The sequence below is a fragment of the Pelophylax lessonae genome, assembly GCF_965119305.1.
Source record: "Pelophylax lessonae genome assembly, chromosome: 3".
In the NCBI taxonomy this organism is placed as follows: Eukaryota; Metazoa; Chordata; class Amphibia; order Anura; family Ranidae; genus Pelophylax; species Pelophylax lessonae.
Window position 1 is genome coordinate 356,528,033 of NC_138770.1, and position 8,843 is coordinate 356,536,875.

Here is an 8,843-nt window from a genome sequence, read left to right on the forward strand (position 1 = left end):
AGATTTTCTGCCCCAAGGCATGGCCCAGCTACTCTGTTATCTACAGGTATCCATTCAGTATGTTACATAGTCATCATAATCCTAGATTTCATAGAGGTTGCAAAACTGCCCATTTCCTTCCAGTGGCAGAACTATGTGCCAAGGTATAACAATAAATAAACAATGATTCAGTTGTATTATCTTTTATTTGCTGCATGAGTTTTGATAAAGTATCTTTAGTGTTTACTGTGACAGCTGTTGCATATCCCACTAATGATAAGGAGTCAGGCATAGACAGTATTATCTTCTTGTTGTTCCCAGTGACTATGTGTCAGGCTGGCACCGTAAGGTAAATAGCGATAAAAGTTGTTCTTCTTTGTCAAGTACAAGGACAGTCTCCAACTCATAAATTTCTAGCGTTAATAAATATGAGGTCAGCTGCTTATTTTCTTTTTATGCTTTTAGCAGTGTCCATGTGCTAAAGGCACTCAAATGTTGAGAGCTGCTTGCATGCTAAATAAAGACTGTTGTGGGCTTTTCTTGTGCTAGATCAGTGGTTCTTAACCTGGGTTCGATCGAACCCCAGGGGTTCGGTGAGTCAGTCTCTGGGGTTCGGTGGAGGACTCATATGATTCGTGATGACACGCATACCCTCCGCTAGTACCACTTCGCTGTCAGGGACTATTTCTCCAATTTCGGGCATGTCCTTCCTCTCCTGCTCCGCGCCGTCATCATGGAAACACACAACATCCCCACAGTACAGAGACCGGACCTGGCGGAGTGATTCACATGTCATGTGACACTGACACACTGTGAGTCAGTGCACTGACGGCAAGGACAAGGACAGACTGAGCAGAGTGAGAGCGGGGACTCGGAGACTAGAGGGGAGAGAGGTCCAACTCCTAGGCCTAGGAGGAGGCTTAGTGAGTGGTGGCTCACTCAAGTGACTCACTGAGTGAGTCTGACACCAATCTGGCACCAGACCCAGGCCAGAGCAGGCCATGCACTACTAGGCCAGCGCAGCAGCCAGCCCAGAATCAGGAGGACTAAGGTAGGTAGATGTGGTGGTGTGGTGTTCTCTGCAGAGAAGCGTTTTACTAAAAAGGGCCCCCCCCCTGTGTATAACAGTTATACACAGTGAGTGAGTGTGCAGTATTGGTATGGCATTTTTTTTTTTTTAAAGTTAGGAGAGCCTTTTTTTTTTTGGGTTAGTTGGTTGGTAATGCAAATGGTCAGTGCTCAGTATTAATGCAAATGGTCAGCGGTCAGTATTTATGCAAATGGTCAGGGCTCAGTATTAATGCAAATGGTCAGTGCTCAGTATTAATGCAAATGGTCAGTGCTCAGTATTAATGCAAATGGTCAGGGCTCAGTATTAATGCAAATGGTCAGGGCTCAGTATTAATGCAAATGGTCAGTGGTCAGTATTAATGCAATGGTTTTGTTCTTTAATGGTTTTGTTCATTTTGTGCACCTATGTATAAATATATACCGTCCTAAATATATACCTATGTTTTGAATTAAAAAAAAACATATTTTATTTTTCCAATTAAGAAGGGTTCGGTGAATGCGCATATGAAACTGGTGGGGTTCAGTACCTCCAACAAGGTTAAGAACCACTGTGCTAGATAAAGACTTTCAAGGGCTGCTATCATGCTAAATAAAGACTGTTGAGGACTGCTCACATATTAACCACTTTAAGACCGGAAGGATTTGCCCCCTTAATGACCAAGCCACTTTTTTAAACTTGGCACTGTGTAACTTTAACCACTTTAAGACCGGAGGATTTTCCTGCTTAACGTCCAGGCCACTTTTTTTCAACTTGGCACTGCGCGAATTTAACTGACAATTGCGCGGTCATGCAACGCTGTACCCAAACAAAATTGACGTCCTTTTTTTCCCACAAACAGAGCTTTCTTTTGGTGGTATTTGATCATCTCTGCGCTTTTCATTTTTTGTGATATTAATAAAAAAGGAGCGAAAATTTTGCGTAAAAATTCACATTTTCTACTTTGACGGTTAAAAAATATCCAATATATTACATTTTTGTCATATATTTAGGCCAAAATGTATTTAGCTACATGTCTTTGAAAAAAAAAAAAATCTCAATGAGCGTATTTTTAACCACTTTAGGACCGGAAGATTTTACCCCATTCCTGACCAGGCCATATTTTGCGATTCGGCACTGCGTTACTTTAACGGACAATTGCGTGGTCGTACGACGCTGTACCTAAATTAAATTTATGTCCTATCCCCCCCCCCCCCCCCCACAAATAGAGTTTTTTTGTGGTATTTGATCACCTGTGCGATTTTAAATTTTTGAAAAAAAGAGCGACAATTTTGAAAAAAAAAAACTAATATTTTTCACATTCTGATATATAACATTCCCCAACAAAAATTTACATTTACACAATTTTTTTAACATTTTAGGCCAATTTGTTTTCTGCTACATATTTTTGGTAAAAAACATCACATCACAATAAGAGTATTTTGATTGGTTTGCGCAAAAGTTATCGCATTTACTAACTACGGGAAAGATTTATGTCATTTTTATTGTTTATTTTTTTTTTACTAGTAATGGCGGCAATCTGCGATTTTTTGCGGGACTGGGACATTGCGGCGGACAGATCAGACCCCTAACTGACATTTTTGACACTTTTGGGGGGACCAGTGACATTACTATAGTAATCAGTGCTATAAATATGCACTTTTACTGTAATAATGACACTGGCAGGGAAGGGGTTAACACTGTTGGTTGATCTAGTGGTTAAATGTGTTCCTCATGCTTACTGACGTGTGTGGGGGGAGGGGGTTGTGTGACGCAGATACAGATTGCAGGTTCAGCTATGCTGAATCCTGTGATCTGTCCCTGCCTGTTACAGAGGAGATCCGCCCGCTTTGTTTACACAAGCGGGTGGATTTCCTCAGTCTTTCCCCGGCGATCGGAGAGGAGAGACGGTGATCACCGCATCTCCTCCCCTGGCCCGACTCCCGCTGTGTCTAAACACAGTGGGAACGAGCCTCCGGCGGCACACCCACACCACCGAGAGAGGGGGGAATCTGGTGACATAGGTCTACGTCGCCAGACCCAGGGCTGCCGCGTTACTGCAGTAGCAGCAATGTGAGCAGTCCTAAAGTGGTTAACTGACAATTGGGCGGTCATGCAATGCTGTACCCAAACACAATTTACGTACTTCTTTCCCCACAAATAGAGCTTTCATTTGGTGGTACTTGATCACCTGTGTGGTTTTATTTTTTTGCGCTATAAACAAAAATTGCGACAATTCTGCAAAAAAAAACAATATTTTTCACATTCTGCTATATGACATTTCCAAAAAAAAAAAATTTAAAAATCGAAATTTTTTAACATTTTAGGCCAATGTGTTTTCTGGTACATATTTTTGGTAAAAAAAAAAAAATTGCGAAAAGCGTATTTTGATTGGTTTGCGCAAAAGTTATTGCGTCTACTAACTACAGGAAAGATTTATGTAATTTTTATTGTGTTTTTTTTTTTTACCAGTAATGATGGCAATATGCGATTTTTTGCAGGATTGCGACATTGCAGTGGACAGATCGGACCCCTTACTGACATTTTTGACACTTTTAGGGGGACCAGTGACATTACTACTGTAACCTGTGCTAAAAATATGCACTGTTACTGTAATAATGACACTAGCAGGGAAGGGGTTAACATTGTGTGTGATCAATGGTTTAAATGTGATCCTAGGGGAGTGATTTGAACTGTGGGGGGGGGGGGGGCGTGGCTTGTGAAATTACCATAGAAACCTGTGTTCCTATATAGAAGGTTCACAGGGGCTCTGTGATCATTCCAGGGAGAAGAACCGTCAGCTGTGTTTACAACAGCTGACCGTTCTTCTATCTCAGCAGGGAACGATCGCGGGTGTCAGGCAGCCTGCCCGCTACATCGGCTTCCCCACTGACGAGCGGGGGTGGGAGTGCACTGCTGGCGGCGCGCGTTAACCCCCTAGCCTCCTGCGTGCGACCGACGTATAACTGCGGTGGGCGATCGTAAAGCGGTTAATAAAGACTGTTGAGGACTGCTCACATAATAAATAAAGACTGTTGAGGGCTGCTTGCATGCTAACTAAAGACATTTATGGGCTGCTCACAAACTAAAAAAAGGACTGTCATGGGCTAATTGCTTGTTAATGTACTGTATACTAATGTTCTCCCATAGCATTATGCATCATTAGTGTTGAACATGTAAAAATCATATTCCTTAGAACTGCCCAGCTACTAGTCGATATGGTTCATAGAATAAGCAGTATATACAGCACAGGTCCGACAAACCACAAGTACAAAAAAAAATGTACCCTGACACATCAATCATTTGTGTAGGAAAAGTCAAAATCTTGTCTTGGAGGATTCTGTATACATTGTACACATACATTGCTCTTTTCAAGCGCGATAGACTCTATTTAGACAGTAAACAGCAGTTTTATTGTATTGACACTTTTACAGAATATATATTTTTTTGTTTCTATACATGGTCAGATAGCACAACACTGATCACTCTGTGCAACAATTACACTCCACATAGGAGAATTTAGATATAAAGGCATTCCTTAAAGTTTAACCACTTGCCTACTGGGCACTTTTACTCCCCTCCTGCCCAGGATAATTTTCAGCTTTCAACACTGTCACACTTTAAATGACAATTGTGTGGTCATGCTACACTGTACCCATATAAAAAAATTTAGCATTTTTTTTTTACACAAAAAAAAATGGTATTTAATCACCACTGGGTTTTATTTATTCTTTGCTAAATAAATGAAAAAAGACCGACAATTTAAAAAAAAAACAAAAAAAGTTTTTCATGGTTTGTTATAAAATTTTGCAAACAGGTAATTTTTCTCCTTCACTGCTATGTGCTTATGAGGCTTCACTGATGAGAAATAATGAGGTGGCCCTGATGGGATGCAGTGATGAGGCGGCACTGATGGGCGGCAGTAATGAGGCGGCATTGGTGGGCACTGATGAGGCTGCACTGATAGGCGGCACTGATAGGCTGCACTGATGGGCAATGATAGGCAGCACTGATAGGTGACACTGATGAGGAGGCATTGATTGGCACTGATTGGCAGCACTGGTGGGCACTGATTGGTAGCACTGGTGGGCAGTGAGAGGCAGCACTGGTGGGCACTGTTAGGACTGCACTGATAATCAGTGCCCTGATCATCAGTGTGGATGTCCCTTTCACATAGTCAGTTACCGGCTCTCCTCTCCTCCAGTTGTCAGCGTGAGGAAAGGAATGCCGATAACCAGCTTGTATCTAATAGACATGAAGGAACAGGACCCCTTGATCGATCACTTTATGGAACATGAGTCCCCATGATATGCTGGATTTGTTGGATTGACACTGCTGGATTGATACCATTGGCCCTAATACAATATCCATTTGGTAAGCAGCCTGTGTGATAGGGGTGACGGTCCTTCCGGGTGGTGTTGACCTTCCTTTTTTATGACTGTACTCTCCACTGGCAATACATCTCTTTCTGGTAAGCAGGTAGCGATATTGGTGGAGGCACAGCTTTTTTTAAGTCTTGGTGTACATATACACATATATTGTGGATTTAAAATCTGGTAAGCGGATTGCACTATAGGTGGTGGTCCTTTCACTTGGTGTTGCTTCAACATTTAGGAGAATATCTTTTTACATTGTTGAGTTAAGCATAACAGTGTCACACTATGGGAGCCTTATCATTTGTCTTTCATGTGGATATTCTAATGTCTGCTGAGTCATCTTGAGCCACGGGATCCATCACACAGCGAAGTGATAATATTGACCATTATCCAACATCCATCTGGTAAGCAGTTTGGGGGATTGGGGTGACGGTTTCCCTATGTGTGGAGTTGACCCTCTCTTACACGATTTATCTCTCACTATAATTTATCTATCTCTGGTAAGCAGATAGCGGTATAGGTGGAGGCTATATTTTCAAGTTATCCGGTGTTCTGATAAACTTAATTTGGTGATAATTTACTTTTATCTGGTACGCAGATTGCACTATAGGTGGTGGTTTTGCATCTAGGTGTGGTTTTCACTATCACAGTGTATAATTTACCTTAATATATCAGTTTTACGCTATGGGAGCCAATTTCATTTATTTTACATGTGCATGGTCTAACGTTTGCTGAGTCATCTTGTGCCACGAAACCCAATACACAGTGGAATTTAAGTATAGGATATCCCTCCGAATTCCTTTGATGTTATCATCTGATTGGGCGTATTATCTGAAGCAATTTGGTAAGCAGGTTGCACAACTAGTGGATTTAATCTTCAATCAGTGGATTTCACGTTTATGTTGACAATTTACAAAAGACTCAAGGATATTTGGGACTTTGTATCACATTATTTATTTGTGCATCATAGCACATATTCACTATTTAGCGCGGCTTATTTTTAATATTTTTCTGTTTGGGTGTTTGTCACACTTTAAGCTGCTGCTCGTAGATATAGAGCCTAGCGCGGTTAATTTTCCACACATATGTTTACAGCTGTGTAGGAGTTAGTAAGCTACCACTCATAAATAATGCACAGGAATTAAGCCACAAGCCACTTGGTGGTAGATTACATAAATGTATTATGGTAGTGCAATTAAACAAGGCATAAATCAATAAACACATTTTTACACAGACTTAAGGGCACCATAATGGATGTGTCTATAATGGCATTCACTATGCATTTAACCCCAGCGGCAGGTGAGATAAAGTGCCCCTGGTGTAAGGCCCTAGGGGCTGAAAGTTCCTGGCCCCTAATAGTTAACATTTGCCGCCTTTTCGGTAGGGGCCCTTCTTTCAGTGGTGCATATAAACTGCCCCTTTATGTGTGTGGGTAAGAAATGGCAGATTGGCTCCTAAGAAGGAGCAGTCTTTGTCTGAATTGACAGTGAGTAGCAGACGTTTCAGACATATGGTTTAGCCCACCACACCTGGCAGTCAGTAGGTCTGGTCACAGATACTTTGCAGTTAGCTGCCCCTGAATTCCCCATCCTCACAATCTGTTCCTTGCTGGTTCACCCAGCCTGTGGGCACACATAGTAAAGGGTCCTTGTACAGAAGCTTTGTCACTGTACAGCAGGGAAGCTAAACGGGTGATGATAGGAGCTGGGACAAACATACATCTATACTCCCCAAACCCCCAAAAAAATGCCAGAATCAATGGACCACTCTGTCTTTTTTCTACCGTCACTTTTCTACATGTCTATGTTTCTCCGGCTTTGGGTTTCGTGCGGCTGACTAACTCTCAGTGACTCAATCCCATAGTTCCTGGTATGTGCACACCCAGCACTGGGTTTAAACTGGTCCAGATCCCTACTCACATGAAAGCCTCTCAGTCTTCTGGGGTGTATGGATGCAGACACTCCTGGTAACAGGTCTTCACTTGCTCGCTCCAACCTTAGACTGCCCCGAGGTCTGGTGGTTTGCCTGTGAAAAATTGTCCTCTCCTTCCCAAGTGTGCAGGGGATTCTATGTATTTTAATTCTACAGCCCATAGCCTCCATACACTTGTATTGAGCAGTGCCCCTTTAAGGACTATGTATCCTATGATCCTTAGTGGCTGCTCCATATCTGCCCCAGATTTGATTTGATTCTTCTGCCAGAAGGTGGAAGTAACAGGGCTGAGTGGGAAATTGTACTCAACCTGCTCTAACACAATGCAGCGGCGGGGGGAGGGGGGGATTATATACAACTTGTTTTGTCACTGTATAGCAGGGAAGGTAAACAGGTGATGATAGGAACTGGCATATAAATCCCACAGCTGTGCTCCTCTGCATACACAGTTCAACAGTACCTTAATAGCCCCCCTGCAAGGGTAGAGAGAGAGCGGCACAAGAGTATACAGCCAGTGGGCAGCACCCGGCTACCTTTTTTATCAAGAAGAAGACTAACAATACCCCATAAAAAGCATGAGCCACTGCATCCTGACAGTTAGGCCCCTTTCACACAATCCAAGGTACACCTGCCTACCTTTGAGTCTGATCAGGTCCGTGGTCCATTACAAAAAAAAAGTAAGGGGATCCGTACTGTTCTGTTAAGCAGAGCATATCGTGGGGGAGTTGGGTGTAAACAGACAGCGGAGTCAGAGCAGGATTTGCAGAAACTGAGTAGACACGGATTTGTCATCTGCCTACTCTTCTCTGATCAGCAGGGGATTTGTGAGCCGATTCCCTGCTGATCGCAATGGAATATGCCCTTTGTGAAAGGGGCCTTAGAAGGAAGAGAGGCTATCAAAAACATTTCCAAATTCTAATAATTAAAGCAGAAGGTGTCCAACCTTGTCAGATGTTCAATAGCTTATGCTTCCCATGAAAAGAATTGCTTGGGCATTTTAAATACCCTAAGAGCCAATGAAAAAAATAAAAAATCCAAACAGTGTTTCTTGACTAACTCCATAGCAACACATAAATGGGTAGACTGCCACTCGCTCTCACTCAATAGGACCCCGTCTATATATTTTGAGGCTAATTCAGTCCATGCATTCTTATTTTGTCCTCACATTGTAGGACCTAGCAAGATGTGCAAGCAGGTCCCCTTACCTGGCTGCAAAAACGTGTGTGCTCAACAGTTGAAGACCCTGCTTTCTGAATCTCAATTAATGTTCCTAGAGTGGTTGTTGTGGCTGGCCTTTGAGATTGTTGCCTTGCTAAATGCAAGTCTGCATTTAGCAAGCCAAGTGACTCCATGGCTCTTCATCCTTTTGGCATGTAGGTTATGTCTGATTTTAATGCCTTTTATTTCCTCCGAGCATATCGGCTCCGCTTCTGACTTTCTCTATCTTGTTTATAGTTTCCTGGGTCTAATAAAACCTCCTTTAGCACCTGGAACATTTATTTAGTTCA